This window comes from Globicephala melas, chromosome 3, assembly GCF_963455315.2.
Source record: "Globicephala melas chromosome 3, mGloMel1.2, whole genome shotgun sequence".
NCBI lineage: Eukaryota > Metazoa > Chordata > Mammalia > Artiodactyla > Delphinidae > Globicephala > Globicephala melas.
The window spans coordinates 130,333,059-130,354,753 of record NC_083316.1 but is presented as its reverse complement, the minus strand read 5'-3'; positions in this window follow the sequence as shown (position 1 = coordinate 130,354,753).

The window sequence follows — 21,695 nt, the reverse complement described above, 5'->3', positions numbered from 1 at the left end:
ACACAAATGACCTTCAAAATCCAAATGAGCATACAATCTTACTAGTGGCAATTGACAGTTCTTTGCAAAAGCCTTTTTAAAAAAATATGCCTACTCTTTGACCCTGTAATTCGACTTCTGTGATTTAACCTGAGGAAATAAGCATGGACATGCACACAGCGTTAGCTACAAGGATGTTCCTTGCAGCCTATTTGAATCAGGGAAAAGGAAGAATTAACCTAAATGCCAGCAAGAGCATGCTGGTTAAAGTATGTCCTCACACCAGAATACTATGTATCCGTTAATAATCACACTGTGAAGGTGTGTTTATTAACGTGAAAAGAGGTTTGTGGTATATCAAGTGGTGGGAAAAGCACGTTATAAAATGGTATGTACACTGCATATGCCTGGGAAATATTCTAGAAGGAAATATATCAAGAAATTAAAAATGTTTGCTTCTGTGTGGGTGGGGTTATGGGTATTTTTATTTTCTCTTTTTTGACTACTATTCTCTGCTATTATGAGTATTGCCGTTGAAATAAGAAAAACAAGGTACTTTAAGTTATAAATATATAATATCCTTGAGCCTATCACACAGTCACTGCTCATAATGGGGCTTTTATCTTAGAAACTGCAGGCAATTAGGTTCTTTTTCGTCTTTACCGCTCACAGTCAGTACTGATGACAATAAGAGCGATTTCTGGGAGACAGCACTTCCCAGTTTATAAGACCTTTTGTATTCAGAAGGCTCCCCACAACTGTAAAGGAAGGTAGTACAGGCCTTTCTACCCCACTTTACAGCTAAGGCTCAAAACTTCCACACGACTTACCTGCCCAAGGGGAAAGGCTACACAAGAATTCAGAGCCCTTCCAGGCCGCTGCACTATCCCAGGGAACATCACTGTGTTCCAGGGGTGCCACTCACATAAAATATAAGTAAAGAGTGCCCCCTGGAGGTGCGCTGTGTCCAGTCCTGCTCAGACCCTTACCAGAGTCAAAAGTCCTCCTACACTGATAAGCCAGCCTGTGGCCATAGTGGTTTACAGGTAAGTCAGCAAATTAGCATTCAACAGATATTTATTGAGCACTCCTACAAGCTAGCAGGCACCTGAAACTAATAAGTTTGGCCTTTATCCTTTAGGCAACGAGAAGATATTTGAGGGTCCTAAGCAGTAGAACGATGTAAGCATAGCTGTGTTGTAGAAAGAACATTCTGGTAGAAATAAGAGTCAGTGAAGGTGAGCAAGACCAGAGAGGCAGGGAGACTGGTGAGTTAAGAGGCTACTGCAATCGTCTGGGCAGGAGAAAATAAATACCTAAACCAAGGCAGAGGTACCTGAGTGATGGAAAGCATCAACATCATCACCATTTTGATAATATTAGTAGGAGCTACTGTTTACTGAGCACTTATTATATGCCATATGCTATGCTAGTGATTTACATAATGACCCCATTTGACCTTCAAACTAACCCTATGTGGTAGGCACTAACTATTATTATCCTATTTCTGAGGTACAGGTTCAGAAGAGTTAGGTCAACTGCCCAAGATCACATAGCTAGTATGTGGCAATGATTCCAACTTAGGCCCATGTAACTTCAAAGCTCATCCTCTGAGCCATCATGCTAAGAATTAGCAGAAGAAGGTGGATGACTAAATGGATGACAATGATGACAGAAGGGGATAATGAGTTCCCTTCCAGAAATGTGGAATGCCATGGAATGTCCACATGGAGGAATCCAGGCTGGGGCTGAGGCTGAATTTCTGGAAGCCATCAGTGTGTAGGTGAAAGCTGGTGCCCTGAGAATGAACAGCTCATGGGGCGAGTACACAAAGCAGACCGCCTTGAATGGAAGCCTGGGGAACCTCAAACTTTAAAGGCCAGGAAAGCTTCTTTTAAAAAGCAAAATACAGGAAATTCTCTGGTGGTCCAGTAGTTAGGACTCAGCACTCTCACTGCCAGGGCTCCAGATTAGATCCCTAGTCAGGGAACTAAGATCCTGAAAGCCATGCAGCGCAGCAAAAGACAAGAAAAGAAAAAAGCAAAATACAGTCACGGCAAAAGGAAAATCAGGAAAGAATAGGGCCAAGGAAACAATGAGTAAAAGAGTTCCAAAAATCATACACCAGACTTAGTGGTATCAAATGTTACATCCCCAATAATAGGGGCTGATATTTTTGAGCACTTATTCAATGCCAGGTACTATTCTGAGTGATTTGTGTATATTAGTTCATTTAATCCTAACAACATTCCCATAGGAAGACACTATCCCCACTCGCAAATAAGAAAACTGCCCTGTCCCAGGTCCTATGGCTTATAAGCAGTGGAGCACAGATAAGTGCTGGGAAATATTCTAGAAGAAAATATATCAAGGAATTAATAATGTTTGCTTCTGTGTGGTTGGGATTATGGGTGTTTTTATTTTCTCTTTTTCGTTAGACTATTATTTTCTGCCATTATGAGTAGCATTTGGTGAACAGCGTTAATGAATATCCCAGGCCTCTTCCAAAGCTGAAGTTTCATAATTTTTTACGAAAAAAATCTTTCCTTTTTAGAACTCTAGAGCCAGAGTTAGACTGCCTGGTTGTTATATAAAGCTAGGCAGTCTAACTCTACAGATGGCACCCATGGCCCCTACACCATATTGTCTTCCTCAGTAAGTCTAACATGTTTTGAACATTCAGTATATGCCAGGCACTGTTCTACCTGCTAACTCACTTAATCTTATCACAATAACCTTATTAGGTGCCATTATTATTCTTATTGCACTGAGGGGAAAACTGAATCATAGAGCAGTTGCCCAGAATCACACAGCTGGTAGAACCATCAAGGTATATAGTAGACCCATCCATGAGGAAATTAAAAGAGTTATCAATCAGTACTTCGTGGGTGAAGGTGAGTTGGCAGGAATCCTAACCAAAGTGAAATGTAGAAATGAAAAATTCAGAGTTCAAGGGAAACTAAGAAATTATGAAACTTCAGCTTTGGAAGAGGCCTGGGATATTCATTAACGCTGTTCACCAAATGCCAGGCATGGTCGGATTGCACTTTCTGGCCGCCTGTGCTTGTGTGGTCCATAGCACTAGTTCCATCCAATGAGTGGTGAGCAGACATGACACATGTCACTTCTAGGCCAGCTGATTGCCAGTAAAAGACGCTTCAGAGCACTCTTTCCCTCTGTCAGAGCAATCTGCAGCAGTGGGAATGGTGGCTGCTAAAACAACCTGAGTCCCAGAGCATAGGAACATGGAGACGAGCCTCAGCTGACCCACAGTGGACATGTGGCATGAATGAGAAATAAACCTGGCTGATACCAAGCCTGAAGTGACCTGGGTGGGGAAACTGAGGGCCCAAAAGGACAGAGATCCGCCCAGCAACACAAAGCTGGCTACCTAGAGGCACCGAGCGGCAAAATTCCACATCCGGCATCCCATCCAGTTATCTTTCCTTTATACATCACTGAGCAACTTGCATATTTTGTAAGTCACTGCCCCTTCTAACCCAAAGCATATTCTGCTTCTGTAAATTAACGCAAAGGCTGAATTTAACTAATCATTGGCTAATTTTCATAAACTGTCTTCTAGTGCACACACTCAGAACTCAGTTTTTTCAAAAGGTAGAAGGAGAAGGCATGGGGGTGTCTGGAGGGGTGGGGTAGGGAAACCCTGCTCTATTATTTACAGAATCAACGCTAATTTAATTAAGTATTGACAGAAAGTGCTCAATATTGCAAATAGTTGCCACCCGTTTCTCCTGCAGTCTGGATCTCCTCGTAGTAACTGACTTCACTCCATCTTCCTCTTTGATGTATGAGGCCATAAAACAGGGAGTGAGTAAGTCACCTTCGAAGAGGCCTTTTGTCATTGCAATAACTAGAAGTAATTTATGTGCACCTGGAATTTGGGTTCTCTGTCTCTGACTAGGCAACAGACTGAAATCACAATTTGGATGCCAGAAGCCAATCAGAAGGTCAAAGTGACTCTGAAAGGTATCAGTCTGCTAAAATCTACAATAAGAGAACACCAGCGTCCATGCTCAGCAATTAGACTATCAGCAAAGATTTCAGACGCAGGCTGCCTCAGAGATAAACTGACCCTTCAGAATTGTCCCAAGTTGAACTGAGAAGGTCAGGCATGGATCTGTCATTGGATGTGGGCCACCCTAGGAAGGCCTTGGATAAGATGAGTCTCTGCAACTCAGGCTACCAGCCTGAGTTTTACTCCCAGCCTGGGATTTACTTCACCTTTGCAGGTATCCTGGGACACCTTCCCTATCATAACCACCATCCAAGTCCCTCCCATCCTTCACGACCCTGTTTAATTCCTGCCTCTTCTAGGAAGGCCTCCCTGACTATCCTAGCCTATGATATATACGGTATACTCTGACTTTACAATTCTTCGGGCACTTGTCACATTCTCCCTGGGTATGTGCTTTTTATGTTTGCGCGTCTAGACTCTGTAGATCATGTTTCTATAGAAATAGGTTTCATCTCACGTGCCAACTGTGATCAATTAGTAGTGGCTGCCTAGAGTACTAGAGCGAGAAGTCCAAGGCTGCATCTGGGCTCAATGGTTAAGAGTGCAGGGATTGATTAACAAGGTGTGCAATGGGCATGGCCAGGAAAAATGAAAATGTGTGGCATATGTCTGCCCTCTATCCTGTAAACAGTGAATTCTTTAAAGATAGAGTCCATAAACTGCATTTATTTATATTCCCAGGAACATCTGCATAGGCACACAATGCATGTTCAAAAATTATTTGATGAATAAATACTTCCCATTTTAACAATGACCTAACTCTAATGCATTAATCACATGAATTCTAATTATGGGTCTTTCAAACAGCCCTTAACACACATAGGTATAGATTTGACTCCCATCAGAAATCTTTCCAAAGCAAGATTTTATATGAAGGATGGCTTTTGACACATCAGTCCCTAAGGTTTCTGAATCTGAAAACATTAATACTTAATAACTCATAGCATCTGTGCAGTTATTAATGATTTTTCAAAGTTTTTGCTCCTCATTTGGTTACTACATGACTTTCATGAGGTAAAAGTTTATTCCCATTGTACAGCTTTGAAATAACTTGCTTAATAGCATAACGATTAGTCAAACCAGAAGATGTAACCCAATAAATATTTACCAATCCTCCAAATAGTAAAGTAAGCCCTTAAGGTCCAGGCCAGTGTTTCCTGTAGTTTTTTCCCTGTAGAACACCAGGATTTTTGTAGGGTCACTACATGTCTTCTTGTGGTCAAATAAGTTTAGGAGACATTAATAGGTATTCCCTATGGTGGGACTTCTCAGAGCGTTTAAGACATTAATGCACTTGGTGAATTGCACAGAGGACCCTGGACATGAAATACTTCCCATCTATTCAACCTCAGAACCCCTTGGACAAGAAGCATACAAGTGCTATAAAACCTTTTGAGAAATGATTACCTGGGCTCATCAAACTCCCATCCTTAGTTTTTAATCTAAAATTTGCATCGAGATCACTAAAAGGACAGCAGAGTAGTTAAGAGCTTGGGCTCTAGAATCCAACTAGCTTTAAGTTCTGGTCCCAGCACTTAATGGCTGTGACCTTGGTTGAGTCACTGAATCCCCAGCCTTGCTTCCTCACCAGGAACATGCAGATTCTAACAAGGCCTAACTCCTAGGACTGTCATGAGGACTGAATGAGGCAAGGCAGGTAGAGCGCCTAGCTCACATAAGCACTTGATAAATGTTAGCTGATTTTATTGCCAAAGAGGCAGGAAGGTCAGAGTGGAAACTATTTTAAAACAGAACAAAATACCACAGGTTGGGTTCCCTGGGAGGCAGACTCCAAGATAGAGTTTAGCCTGCAGGAAGCTTTTAGAGGAGTGTCCTCAAAGTCAACATCAGTGGAAGGGAAGGGAAGAAAGAGAAAGAAAGTTGAGCCATCCCCAAAGGGAGAGACCTAGAGATAAACTGACCCTTCAGAATTGTCCCAAGTTGAACTGAGAAGCTCAGGCATGGATCTGTCATTGGATGTGGGCCACCCTAGGAAGGCCTTGGATAAGATGAGTCTCTGCAACTCAGGCTACCAGCACTCGCAGCAGCCGGGACAAGTTCTCCACCAGAGCTGCATCTGAGCAGTGCACACAGTGTCTACCATGCCAAAAACAAAAGCAAAACACAAAACAAAGCAAAAGATTCCTCTGACCCTCTGGGAAGGAAAAAGGGGAGTCTGCAGATATCAACCAAATCTAGTCATTTATTCATTCATCATTTATTAATGCCTACCATATGCCAGGCCCTGGGGCTCAGGGCTTATGAATCAGGTACTGATTATATAACAATAATAATAATGTCTTCTCTTGACTTTTTAAAGTATGAAAATAAAGATGGGGAAACAGAGAAGGAAGAGATATCAAATCACTTCAAGCCAGGATATATTCTCAGGTGATCAGTCACCTGTCAGCCCAGTACGCAAAGGTGTTCATTTGAATGAAGAAAGGGACACGGCAGCTTTTTCCCCCCAAAGCAATACATCAAGTTGTTCTTGTGGTGACTGCGCGAGCTTGGCAAACTGTGCACTGCACAAAATTGAATTTCCAGGTTTGCGGAAGCCTGGGCAAGCTCGAGATGCATGAGGATTTATGGCTTTAGGTACTTAAAATGCCTCCCATTAATTTGTTATGACCTTCTCCCCCTGCCCATGGCCCCAAGTTAACCACAGTCTGGGGCTGAGCAAAGGTAAACGGCACATCAATCAAGCGAAAGCAGCCCCAGAGGGACAGGTGTCTGCCTGGCGGAGGGACAGAGAGAACAGAGTCCTTCATGTCCCTGGAAGCCTTGGCTGTGTTCCTCTCTCCCGTGGAGCGGCTTCGGTCCTCAGGGTCCACCTTCCCTCCGGACCTCTCCCATCCTCTCCATCTTGTCACTCGTCTCCCTAGTGGCCCCTCAAGCATTGTTCTTCTTTAGCACAAGACAGCTCTTGTCTTTCCCACTGACCATCCCATCTGTTTATGTCATGTCTTCTCAAGAAGCCAGCCAGCTACTCTGCAACTATTTCACATTTGCCTAGTACCTTACAATTTACTTCTGGGCCTCACGACCGGCCAAGAGGTAGGCACTGCAGAAGTGGTGACTCCCACTCCAGAGATGAGGGCACTGAGGCCCAGAGAGGCAAAGTGACTTGCCCGAAGTCACAAAGCAGAAGGGCGGGACCCAAGCCAGGCCCTCTGTGCCACAAACTAGCCTCCCCGCTGCCTCTCAGCCCCAGGGACCAGGCCATGGGTTGGCAGTGTACTCAGTAGGACAATTGATCCAAGTCACAGATTGGGGGGATTACCTGGGAATCCACAGGGAGGATGGCCAGCCCCCCAGAGGAGGCCCATGAGTACACTACTGCGCAAATATATTATCCAACTTGAGCGTAATTGGAGAAGCCAAAGGTTTTTTTTTTTTTCTCAAGCCAAAAGCAACAGATTAAAAATTTGGACTAAAACAACATAGATTTTTTTTAACTTCACTGCCCCAAGTGAACTTAGGAAATCCATGGGCCTCTGAGCCTAAATATTTTTCTTGTCAAAGTTCTTGTTTTAAAATTTTCCCAGGCACCCTTTTAAGAATGAGTCCTTGGCAGGTATTATTCATTCTACATCTTTTCTTTCACTCAGCAGATATTCACTGGGCACCTACAGTGGGCCAGGAGCTGTGCTAAGTGCTGAGGATTCAGCTGAGGACCAGGCAGAGGCAGATACCTGCCCTCAGGGGGTCTCACAGGCTGGCAGAATAATATGGTGATTAAACAAGTAAGTACAATGCAGAATTTAGAAATATCACTCTTTGGAACTCTGTTCATTGGAGTTTAAAATAGGACAACCTTTATGAAGAGCAATTTGGCAGTACCTATGAAAAATTTCAAATGTGCGTAGCTTAGGACTTAGCAAATGCAAAAGTAAAATGAAACAGCAGATACTAGAGTAAGGGCAAAAGGTTATAGGTATGAAAGGGAGGGAGGGAAGGAAGGAAGGAGGGAGGGAGGGAGGGAGGAAGGAAAGGAAAACTTAAATACCCATCCAGAGGAGTATAATTTTAAAAGTTATGGTACACTCATACGGTAGAATACTACGTAGTCAATAAGTATATGAGATAGACTTGTCTGTACCAGCCTGGGGAAATGTTTATAAAATATGCTAAGCGGAAAAAAGCAAGTTGGAAAACAGCGCATGTGTTATACCTATCTATGTATATGTGGAGACGTCTACATAGGACATATATGAACATCTAAATGTGTATCTATTTAAAGCCAAAGGGGAAAAATCAGCAAGGAGACAGAGCAAACTGTTACCAGGGAACATCTCTGAGCAGTGGAATGGCGATGGTTTAAATGGATAAACTTTCAAACAATTTGCAAAGTAATCTTACTTTTGTCGTTTTGAAAACCCAGTTTAGCAAAATAAGGAGTATTAAATATTCTGACAGGGAAAGAAGAGAGAACTGTCTCTGAGCACCAAGCAGGACTTACCCTTCACTTCCTACCAACCCTTCACTTCTTACCATTTTAATCTGCTTATCCTTCAATCTCCAACATTTCCCAGCAAGACCCCAAGCATCCTGCAATTTATAACCCCACCTAGTGGCAGACAGGTGAATTTCAGACGCCAAACTTAAGAGAAATACATTGTTTTGCAAAAGGAAGGTGGATGTGGTGGACTTCACAGTGGAATGCTGCAAAACGACTAGTGACAAAAAGGGGTCTTCCAGAGCCCCCCTTACCTCACAGGTCATTATGAGGAGAAAACGAGCCGAGTATGTGCAGAGGCTGCTTCCCAGTTCACACACTTGCTTGTGCAAGAAACACAATTTCTCTTATTTTTTCTAACTCAGCTAAACTTCTATTTTGAGCTCTTATTCTGGCCAGATGGCAGAGACTTATTTTTAGTCAATACAGTGCTATTAGCTCTACCCCACCACCACTCCCAATACACAGTTTACACACATAACACCAGGACCGGGGGAAAGTTCAAGGGCGGAGGGGTGTCCGGGAGCCAGTGTGCTGGGATTGGGGGTTTAAGTGTACACAGGCTACTGCAAGGTGCCCCATGCCTTCTCACCAGGCTCTTTCTGGCCCAGTGACTCTCCCTTGTTTCTGAGTCAGGAACTCTCGGCACAGTCAAGCCACTCCTGCCTCCCTCCAAGACTGGCCATATCATCTTCTTCCCTTGATACTCCCTTCCTGGTTCTCCGCCTGGAGGACAGGATGTAGGAAGTCTCTTCCAGATCCACAGAGTTCACAGCCCTCACCACCTCTGCATTAGCCCTCCCCTCCACACCACAGGGGATCTTCATCTAGTCTGGTAGGGCTGTGGGGAGTGGTAAATCCCCCTGTCCTCCAACACTCCAGAAGTCCGCTGATGGGAGCACAAAAACCTGGAAGCTCTGCTCCCATTTCCCCTAAGATAAAGAAGCCCGGCACAGAGCAGAGTGGGGTGCGATACAAGGGTGGGGAAAAGGAAAATATAAGGAGAACAGAGTAGAAGCTACTGTGCCATGTGAAAACAGTATAGCATGGTGGTTCAAGGTTTGGTTATATAATTGTCTGGGTCTGAATCCCCACTCTACCACTTACTAGGGGTGGTCAAACTATTTCACGTCTCTTCAGGATACTAGTATCCACCTCAGAGAGCCATTGTAGGAATTAAGTGAGATAAAGGGATGCAGACACTGAATCAGTCTTGTCACTGCCATTCTGCTCACAAATAGACTGAAATTTGACATTGGTCCATCATAATTCAACTCAGAGTTCCTTACACGCCACCCTCTGCCTAAAGGTGGGAATGTCAATTGTCTGAATGTGAACCTCATGCTGAAAGCACTTTTTCTTCTGAGGGAAGAAAGACAGAGTAGCGTCACCTTCTATAGTGGAGCCTCTATAAGGAACTTCCAGGTCAACATCTCTTCAGCAATGTTCCCAAGGCTGAGAGAAGCGATGCTTGGAGCTAATGGCAACATCTACTCAAAGCCTCCTCAGGTCTTAATCTCAAAGATCTTGCTTAGAAAAGCCTTCACACAGATGTACCCTGTTGACACTGGGCATGCCCATGTAGGAGGCATGCCCAAGTAGGGGCCTTCCCAGTGACAGGAACTGATTGAGAAAAGAGGTTACGGAAATACACTGCGACTGCCTAGGCCCTAGCAGTTAATGTCTGGGGAGCAAAGAATGCAGAAACAGAGACAGGACAGTCAGGCAGGAGAGGTGCCAAAACTTAAATAATAAATCAGTCACGAGGACCCCCAGTCCCGCTTTGACAGTAAAGATAAATCTGAGAGACATTCCTAAGTTGCTCTGCAGATACTAAAACCCCCACCAGGTGGAGGAAGTTGACTGCATGCTGACCACCAGCATGTAGCCCCCAAACAGGTTGGAACCAGAAAGTTGATGATGTTGACTCCTGAAATACCACCCTGTTACCTCACCCACCAACTAATCAGAAGGATGTCTACGAGTAAGTTATGCACCCCATGACACCCTCCCTCACACTGCCTTTAAAAATCCTTCCCCAAAAGCCATTGCAGAGTTCAGGGCTTTTGAGCATTAGCTGCCCATACTCCTTACTTGGTGCCTGCAATAAACATTGCACTTTCCTTCACCACAACCCGGTGTCAGTAGACTGGCTTTGCTGGGCATCAGGCAAGTGGACCCAAGTTTGGTTTGGTAATACCATGAAGCCTTGAACCAAGGGAAAAGCCCTCTCTCTAAACAGATGAAGGCAATGGTTTTCCCAGCATTAGCATGCATCACCAGGAGGGCTTGTTGTAACAGTCTGCTGGACTCCACCCCTCAGAGTACTAATTCTGCAGGCTGGGATTGAGGCCATTAATTTTCATTTCTAAGAAGTCCCAGGTAATGATGATTTAGCTGATGGGAGACCATTCTCTGAGAACCACTGGATTACAGAAAAACACTGCTCAATAAGAAGAGCTATGCGGAACTTTAAACTAAGACAGGGACTTACATATGTAATTCATTCTCCCTCAGGGTAAGCTCACAGAAATATCACAGGAATGACTGCAGTGATCTTTGGTATACCTTGCTCTAGAGTGAGGGTTTTACATTTATTAGCACTCATTATTCCCACTGGAATGGAAAATGTGACATGGCTGATGTCTACAAAATTACCCCCAAATCCAAATACCACTCAAAAACCCACCTGGATAAGAACAGGGAATCCATTAGTCCTATAAATTCTACATACACATCTCCTCCCACCCATGGTCTGAAGATAAAGACTATGCTCCCAGCTCACTCTTATCCCTTCTGTGGATTGGCTCCTCCTTCCACAGACTCAGCAGGGCTAGGCAGCCACTGAACTAGACATCCGCCAGCTCACAAGTCCCTTCTCTAGAAAGTTCCCCCTGATCCATGAGAGGAGACAGAAGCCATATGACCCTACTCTCTTCCATTTCTGATTAGACCAGGAATGAATAGACCCAATCCAAGATTAGCCAATCAGGTTCACTCCTGGGAATTTGAAATTGGGATTCAGAGATATTCAGTCAGTATCTGAAATTGGCTAGACTGATAAGTATGAGGTGGGCAGACTTCACCAGATGGCCTGAGGAGCCGAAGAAACTAATCTATAGAGAAAAAAGAGCAAAGTAACTATGCATAGGTAGAGAGAGAAGATAAATACGTCCCCGTGGCATTCCAGACCCCAGCTTATATCTCTTCCTGAGGACTTCCTTATCCCACCCTCAGGTTCCATGTGACATTTTATGTCCTCATCATTATTTTCCCTTTTCTAGCTGGAATCACTCATTTATTCAGTCCTCAGCTGTTTGTTGAACACCTGAGCTGAGCCAGGTGCTGTCCCTGGTGCTGGAGAAATGGTGAGGAACACTACAGACGCATTCTTGATCCCATGGAGCAATCAGTTCTGTTATTTGCAACCCAGAACACCTAGTATAGCTCCTATATCTGCCACAATATAGAGAAATGCACTCACAGAAAGAAAAGTTATGGAAAAATATATTACAGCTTATCGAACATCTACTATATGCCAAGCACCTTGCTAAGTGCTTTACATGCACCATCTCTGACAACAACCCTATGAGGCAGGAATTATTATTATCCCCATTGGCTCAAGGACACACAGCAGTCACACCTGGGTGGTCTGAATCTTCAGAGCTGCTAAGAGAAAAGAGAGAAAGTGCCAGAACATAAGCAGACACTGGGGAAAGACACATACACACAAACCCATTTACACTCACACACAAACTCATACACACACAGAATTCAGGCCAGCTATATCAGCACAGACTCAGGCACCCTCTTGGTCTCTGTCAGGTGCTAGCCTCTCTGCTTCATCTCCATCCTATAAGGTGACAAAAATCAGAAATAACCCTCCCTCGTCAGAAATATCCTTGAAGAGCAACTAAGCTTGGCAATACTTTAATCAGACAAAGGCCTTCCAAATGTGGCCTCCTGAGAATAGCAGGGATGCATTTCCACCTGCCTTTTAGAAAATGTGCCCTCCCTGGATTGCATATGAATGCTCTTAGGGAAATGCCAGAGAGTCACTTTAAATGCTTTCTGCCAGCAGGTCAGCACTTACCCACTGGACACCTACCTCCCCAGGAGCCCCACTCAGGTTCCCTTGCAGTTCCATCCCAGTCTGCTCCCTGCCAGGCCCAGGAGAACAGGGAGCAGCTCTGATCTAGGTGGACAGAGATGTGACTAGTCCCTGCCAACAGCCCCTCCCCTCTCAGTACAGACAAGCAAAACACTTGAAGGCTGGCTGAGGCTCCGAGTCTGCAGAGTCTGGGAAGAACACAAGATTCTAACAGGCAGGGGACATTCGAACAAGAGAGGATGGCGAATCAGGGTGCAGAGACCCCCTGTATGCATGTCAGCTTCCTCATCTGGAAAGCTGGGATTCTCAAATCTCCCTTACGTCAAAACAGATACCATTTATTGAGCACAAGCACTGCGCTAAACACATCTGCAAGTTATTTGAAAGAACCCTAGTCGATAGAGATGACTGTCCCCATTATATAAGTGACAAAACTGAGGTTCCAGAAGATAAAGCTGGGTTCACTTAGCTAGTCCTGGTTCACATAACTAGCAAATGGCAGAACCATCACTTTCCAAATTCCACGCTCTTAGCCACGAGCTGGTTTCCTTTGACTTGTGTTTGAGAGGATGAACTGACAGTGAGGAGAAGAGGGCAGAGCCGCCAGTAAGTCTTCATAATTTGCCAGCAGTCAGCCTGATCTAGCTGGAACTTTGATTCCTCCCCTCCCCACCACCACCCCAACCCCTTATTTATCTCCTAACACAGCTGCACACTTCTCAGGACCATTTTCAGGATCCTAAGACAGGAGGCTTAACCCCAGAAGGCCTTAGCTGCCACCCAGCCCAGCAAGCTCACAGAGCCCTAAAACAAACGTGCTGACAAATCCATATCCCATCATCATAGCCAGAAATTTTTAAAAACAGAAATCTGAGACGTGCTGAGGGAACTGGGAAGTGGTATCAGAGTTTAGGCTTCAAATGCTTCTCTAAAGAACAATAGGAAATGTCTGCCTTAAAGCCCTATAGAGTGAAGCTTTATGATAAATTTGGGAAACCTCTTTGAAACTCTTTCTGTCTCCCCATCCTCTCTGCTGGTAAGAATCACTCACACATTTCATTTAGTATTTTCTGCTTTGTCCTCACACAAGCTTTAGGGTGAGCTCTCTCTCTCTCTCTACTTGTCCTTCCTGAATTCTCAAGGGTCTCAGCAAAAGAAAACAAAACAAAAACAGCGAAATATTCGGTTCTCTATGGGAAAAGAAATCCTCAAAGATACATGTCTCAGAAACAGAACGATAGGCTTTTATCTTACATTAGATCAGGTATGTTTCCAGTTACAGAAGAGAACAACCAATATCTTACAGCTAATCGTAACTCTGATGTTGTCTGGGGTCTGTAGGTCCTTGTCACCCAGAGAAGACAAAATGTAAGTTCTGTTAGGGGCAGGCATTTTTGCCCCTTTTTTCCCACTGCTGTATCCCCAGTCCCTAGAATAGTGCATAACACATTGTAGGTATTCAATAAAATGTTTTAACTCTTTCGGGATCCATCCAGACCTATGAATCAGACACTCCGGGAATGAGGCCCAGCAATGTGTATTGTAACAAGCCTTCCAGGTGATCCTGATATTCACTCAACTTTAAAAACCACTGAACTATGATAGAGGTCTGTGCTGTTCAATATGGCAGCTGCAAGACACACATGGATATATTTTTACTGATATAATTGACATATAACATTATGTTAGTTTCACACGTACAATGTAATGATTTGATACACTTATACACTGCAAAATGATCACCACAGGAAGTTTACTTAACATCCATCACCACACACAGTAACAAAAGAATTTTTTTCTTATGATGAGAACTTTTAAGATCCACTCCCTTAGCAACTTTCAAATATACAATACAGTGTTAAATATAGTTACTATTAAAAGATCTTTAATAAATAGGCAAAATCACCTAAGCATACACAACACACACACACACACCCCCTCTGGGGTAGGCAGACTTAAAAAATAGCTCCCAGTGATTCCCATTTCCTAGTATTCCTGCCCTTGTATAACTAGCCCTCTCTTTAAGGGTGGGCTATGTGCAATGACTTGCTTCTAACCAAAATAATATGGCAAAGATGATGGGATGTCATTTCCATGACTAGATGTCACTTCTATGAATAGGTTACAAAAGATGGTTACAAAAGGTTACAAAAGCCAGCAAAACTCTCTCTCTCTGGTTAGCTTGGATGAAGCAAGCCGCCATGTTGAAGCCCACATGGCAAGGAAATGAGGGAAACCTTCCGCTAACAGCCAGTGAGAAAATGCAGTCTTCAGTCCAACAGTCCCCATGGAACTGAATTTTGCTAACAATCACATAAGAGCTTGGAAGCCTATCTTTCCTCAGTTAAGCCTTCAGATGATACCCACACAATGACTGACACTTTGGTTGTAATCTTGTACACCCAGGAAAGCTATGCCTGGATTCCTAAGCCACAGAAATGCAAGATAATAAATGCTTGTTGCTTTAAGTTTTAGAGCAATTTATTACACAGCAACAGATAACTAATATTCCCTCACAGTGTAGAAATCCAAAACCTTCCCCAGCATTTCTGTGAATCACAGACTGCTTATATTTTCCTGTTTCCCCTGGATTTGAACTCTAGGTTTAGTTTGATTTAAGAACCATCTCACTGTTCCACCTACACTACCCCTATTCCATACTCCCTCAATCTAGCCATGAACCTCAGTCTCTTCTTTATTTCCAAGTTCTCAGAGAGCAGGTATAATAGGCTAACCAAAAAGCTAAAAAGGAAAAAATAAAGAATGAAATGTCCCTAGGTGGCTTGGAAAAGCTCCAAAATACTGCTGCAGATCTAGAAGGCCATATGTATACACAGAGTCGTGTGCATGCTGAGAAGACCTGAGAAGATCCCAAGTTCTCATCTCTGGCTAACACTGAGGCTCTATTCAAGCAGGAAGTTAAGTCTGTACACCCACGAAAGCTATGACTGGCAGCTGTAAACAGCCTGGCTCAGCACTGAACATGTGCCCCAACACAAACACAGAGCCCCTAAGCAAAGCCTGGGAGATGTACTGGCCCCACACTTTTAAGGAAATCTCTACCCAATCATTCCCCAACAAGGAAATTAAAATTGTACTCTAGAAAATATCTATATTTAACACAAAAGAAGGCAGTAATAGAGGAACAGAGGAACAAAAAAATATCAGCTGTATTGGAAAAGGTAAAGTCGCAAGCATAAATTTCACCTTCTTGGTGATTACATTAAATGTTAATGAATTAAACACTCCAATTAAAAGGCAAAGCTTGGCAAAATAGATTTTTTTTTAATGATTCAACTGTACACTGTCTATATGAGACACTTCAGATTCAAAACACAAACAAGTTGAAAGTAAAAGGACTGGAAAAGATATACCAAGCAAACAGTAACCAAGAGGGAGCTGAAATGGCTATACTAATATCAGATAAAATAGACCTTAAGACAAAAATTGTTACTAGAGACAAAATTTCTAAGTCAATCAATGAAGAATACATAACAATTATGTGTATACCTAATGTGTATGACAGAATCCCAAAATACATGAAGAAAAACTAACAGAATTGAAGAGAGAAATAGACAATTCAAAAGAGACTTAGCAGACACATCAACCAAATGCAATGCATGTACCTCAATTGGGTCCTGATTTAGACAAATTTTATGTGTATGTGTATATATATATACACACACACACACACATGCAAGAAAATCAGGGAAATGTGAACACTGAATGAATATTTGATGATATTAAGGAATTACCATTAATTTTTTAGGTGTGATAAGGGTATTGCAGTTATACTAAAAAAAAAAAAAGACTCCTTCTCTTTTAGAGGCATATTCTGAAATATTTTTAGATAACTTTATATGATGTATGCAATCTGGAAGGAAGAGGCAGAATACGAGGACTAGATCAAACAAGATTACTTATGAGTGGATAATTAACGTTGCTGGGTGGTGGGTCCATGACAGTCCATTTTATTATTCTTTCTTCTTATGGATATATTCAAAGTGCTCCATAATAAAAGGCTAAAAAAGGCAGAACAAAGCTACCTGACTGCTCATTCTGAGAAGCACTAGGACCAAAAAAATTACTATTTGTCCATCCACTCAAAATTCATTTGTTGATTATTTACTATGAGTAAGTCACGGGGATAAACATGCTCTCAAGTAGGCACAGATAAAAATTCTCATAAACAAAGAATGGAAGATGTGTCATAAGAGAGGCCCAAATGCAGGGCTACAGGGAGCTCATGAGGGAGAGATTATTACTGATGGGGACAAGGGAAAGTCTGAAATCACAGAATATTAAGCAGGAAGAGTCTCCATCGGAATCATCTTATTTACATCTGAAAAATCTGAACTCCAGAGACAGGAAGTCAATTTCCCCAGTTACCACAGCAACATTCTAACAGAGCTGGGATTTACTTGTTCTGTAGCTAACATTCATAGAGAGCTTATTATGTCCTGACACCTTGCTTAGAACTTCACACATATTATTTCATTTAATCCTCACAATGTATTCCATTATTATCCCATTGTACAGAGGAGAAAACAGAGGCTCAGAGAGGTTAAGTGACTTACCCAAGTCAACACAGCTAGGAAGTGGCAGAGCTGGGTCTCAAACGTAGAAAGTTTGTCTCCAGAGCCTTTTCTCTTCTCACTATAATGGGATTTAACCCATAGTTCCATCACTCTGTGCTGGGTTACGCTGTAATAGGATACAGAGAGAGAGAGGAACAGATGTTTCAGGCAGAGGAAATGGAGGAGATTCAACTAACACTACTACTTTGCCCTACAGGGCTTTCTAGGACTGAGCACCTACAGAAAAGGACGTTATTGCATTAATAATTTTATGCCACTAAACCATGGTTGCCTCACATAAATGAACAAAATCTGTCCACTGTAACCACTTTCCATACAGTGATCTCTGACCCATTGCTCTGGTTTTCTGCACTTGAAAAACAATGCCCAGTTGTTGGGCTGCACTTCACAGGCGTACAAGACCTGTGCTTGCCCAGCTTCAAGACCGAAGAAAAAGCCTGGAGTCAGCAACAGAGACATCAATGGTTTAATAGATGGGGGTGGGGGGTGGGGCTTACATGTCTTAAGCAAAGTCCTGGAGTGATTCCCCACCATGTGCAGTGGACAGCAGGCAGGACGTGGTGGCAGTCTTTGCTTGGGGTGGGGGGTATTACCAGTTATAGGGGAATTGATGTCTGGTAGGCTCAGTAGTTACCAGGAAAACCAGTAGAGGGGCACTCCCCTCACCACTCCTTTGACAAGAACAATCACTAGCTAGGCCTGGGGCAAGTACGTAGGAAGGTCAGTCATATGCGTAGGGTACACGTGAAGCAGGCACTGGTTGGGCAGGGGATGTACAGAGAGCAAGAGAGCAAACATCTTGAGTGGCCTGACCATACACCAGTTATCTCAGCCCTGCTGAGGGTCGCCAAGCCTCCTCTGGCAGTTCTTCCCCACTCCCAGCGGGACTGCAGCGTGGAAGGCTCCAGGGGCCGAGCCCTCACATGCTCCCTAGCTCTTTCCTCCTCTTAGAGGGGCTCAGTGGCATCATGGAAAGCTGGGCTCTCATCCTTAGCACTAGCACAGCTCACCCAGTGACCCTGTGGAAATCATTCAACCTGGACCTCAGTTTCCCATATCTTTCACATAAAAGGGGTTACCAAATGAGCTTTAAAAAGGCATATTCTTCTATAAAAATATTGACTCACTATGCTGTACACCTGAACCTAATATAATATTGTAAATCAACTATACTTCAATTTTTTTAAAAGGCATATTCCTCTCGGACAAGGCATAATTCCATGAAATCAGGGAGTGAGAAAGAGACACTTAAAAAAAAATTCTCTATCAAGATAAACAAAAAATTTTATAAATGAAATATAAAACTGAAAATTAAATATATATATAATAAAATAAATATACACATGCTTATTCACTGTACAGTGTTAGGGTACAGCACTATTTTATGCAACTATTAGACACAGAATATCAGACAGACAGGCTGGAGTTTGTAGCCCAGCTTTGCCAAGCACTGGATATGTTACCTCCTTGTTTATAATAATAACAATAATAATAGTTAATAGTCGTTGAATACTGCCTAAATGTCAGGAACTCAGCACTCTACAGTGCCCTCTGGGGAAAATCATTTAAGCCTCAGTTACCACATCTATAATAAGAATGAATGGAAGCACACCATAATACAGTAGCAGTAACATTACAGATTCTCAGCAAAGACTTTCTAAAATCATATTATGTTATTTTGAACAAAGTGTAAGCTTGTTGACAACAACTGCTTCATCATCATCCAGGCTAATGCAATGTTAGCATTATTATTTTTGTTAGCAAAAAAAAATTTTGTTAGCAAAAAAAAATCTATTCAAATGTTTGTCTTTACTTTTCTTGAAAACTACTATTTTTAAATGTCATCTTATATCTTTTGGGTTGGTCATTCCAATAGCAATAATAGTAATAAAGGTATTATCTCCTTACCTTTCCCATTATTATTCCAAAATAAATTCTAACAAATTCAGGTAGCTTATCATGAGATGCCACAAAGAGCAAATGAACAAAAACAAAAAACATCTGTGACAGAGACAGGCTCTATTGAAATCTAGAGCCAAAAACTGAAGAATTTAAAACCATCTGTATCACTATTAGGCACTCAGTTGTTCTTACCAGGCTCTAAAGAATTGAGACTATTTCCACTATCACATGGCTATGTTCTCTCAGTTGGGTTTTATTATTTTTAGTGATTCAACTACAGAATCAGAAGAGTGCTCAGAGATCAACCAGTTCAATCCCCTTTCAGTTCCAATCCCTATGTCCAGGAGAGAAAAATAAGACCCCCCCAAAACAATCAGGCAGCCAATCAACTATTAGCTGTTGCACACTTATTATCATTTGCTAGCCTCTCTCTAGGTTCTTGGGATACCTCATGAACAAAAGAACACTAAAGATGATCCCTGCCCTCATGACACACATTGTGGCAGGGACAAGTGACTTGTCCAAATAACACTTCAAACAGGGACAAAACTAGGTCATTCTACATCTAGACCTGGGCTAGAACCTTTATACCCAGTGACCAGACACCTCGGTTTACATCAACATTTGAATCATACCTGTGATTAGGATTATTCTTCCCACATTTTGTCCAACAGGCCTTCAAAACTTTCCTTCAATTCCATCTCTTTGGCAGAGACATAAATTTCTGATTGCCAGATCAATCTGGGTTAACTACAGTGTGCTTAACCTATCTAGACAATACAGTGTCACAGACTATAATAATTATGTCTTATAATGTGTGTAATGCTGAAAAGTTTACAAAGTTTTTTGGAATCATTTGGGAATTAGGTATCCATGCAAGGTATTCCCATATTACCCTACACTGTCATTATAGTATTTCTTGTGTTACATTTTGTAAGTGCTTATTTTCTGTCTCCCTCTCTAAACTGTAAGCTCCATGATGGGGCAGGGGCATCTGTGTGCCCCATTATCGATATCTAGCCCTAAGCCAGACACATGACTGGCATTCAATCCATATTTATAGGTTGAATGAATAAATGATCTATTTTCTCTCTCAATCTTCTTGATGATTGAAGTGGGTAGAGATTACTACTACATTTTACTGGACTGAGAACTGAGACTCAAAGTCCAGGTCACATCTCAAAGGTCATGCAGATGGTCATAATAAAACTTGATTTCCTGACAATTATTCTAGTGACTTTATGTTTCTTGCAGACTAGAACCACATGTTTTCCATCTCTGAGCCCTTCACAGAGTTGGTCACAGCGTCTGGCCCCTAAGGAGGCAGTAGTAAACCTATTATTAAAAATTATTATTGATGAAATAGACTTTAAGTCAAAATCTGTCTTAAGAGAAAAAGAAGGACATTATATAATGATAAGAGGATCAATATACCAGGAAGATATAACAGAACCTAACATCACAGAACCTAAATATATAAAGCAAACATTGACAAAACTGAAGGGTGAAAAAGACAGCAATACAATAATAGTAAGGAACTTCCAATACTCCACTTTAAATAATGGATAGAATATCCAGACAAAAAGATCATAAGGAAACAGAGGATTTGAACACACCATAGATCAAATGGATGTAAAAAGGATATATAGAACATTCTACCCAATAGCAGCAAAATACATATTCTTTTCATGTTTACACAGAACTTTCTCCAGGATAGACCACATCTTAGGTCACAAAACAAGTCTTAACAAATTTAAGAAGACTAAAATCATACTAAGTATCTTTTCTTACAACAGTGGAATAAAACTAGAAGAAATGGATAAATTCTTAAAAACACACAACCTACCAAGACTACATGAAACAATAGAAAGTTTGAAAAGACCTACAATGAGTATGGAGATTAACTCAGTAATCAAAAACCTCCCAACAAAGAAAAACCCAGGACCAGATGGCTTCACTGGGGAATTCTACCAAACATTCAGAGAAGCATTAATGCCAATCCTCAAACTCACTGAAAAAATTTAAGAGGAGGGAACATTTCCAAACTCATTTTAAGAGGACAATATCACCCTAATAACAATGCCAGACAAAGACACCACAAGAAAACTACAGGCCAATATCCCTGATGAATACAAATACAAAAATCCTCAACAAAATACAATCAAACCAAATCCAACACATTAAAAGGATCATACTCAGGGCTTCCCTGGTGGTGCAGTGGTTGAGAGTCCGCCTGCCGATGCAGGGGACGCGGGTTCGTGCCCCAGTCCGGGAAGATCCCACATGCCACGGAGTGGCTGGGCCCGTGAGCCATGGCCGCTAAGCCTGCGCATCCGGAGCCTGCGCTCCGCAGCAGGAGAGGCCACAACAGTGAGAGGCCCGCATACCGCAAAAAAAAAAAAAAAAAGATCATACTGGAATGCAAGAATGGTTCAACATACAAAAATCAATCAATGTGATACACAACATTAACTAAAGGATAAAAATCACGATCATCTCAATAGATGCAGAAAAAGCATCTGACAAAATTCAGTACTCATTCATGATAAAAACTGTCAACAAACTAGTAATAGAAAGAAAGTACCTCAACAAAATAAAGGCCATATATGA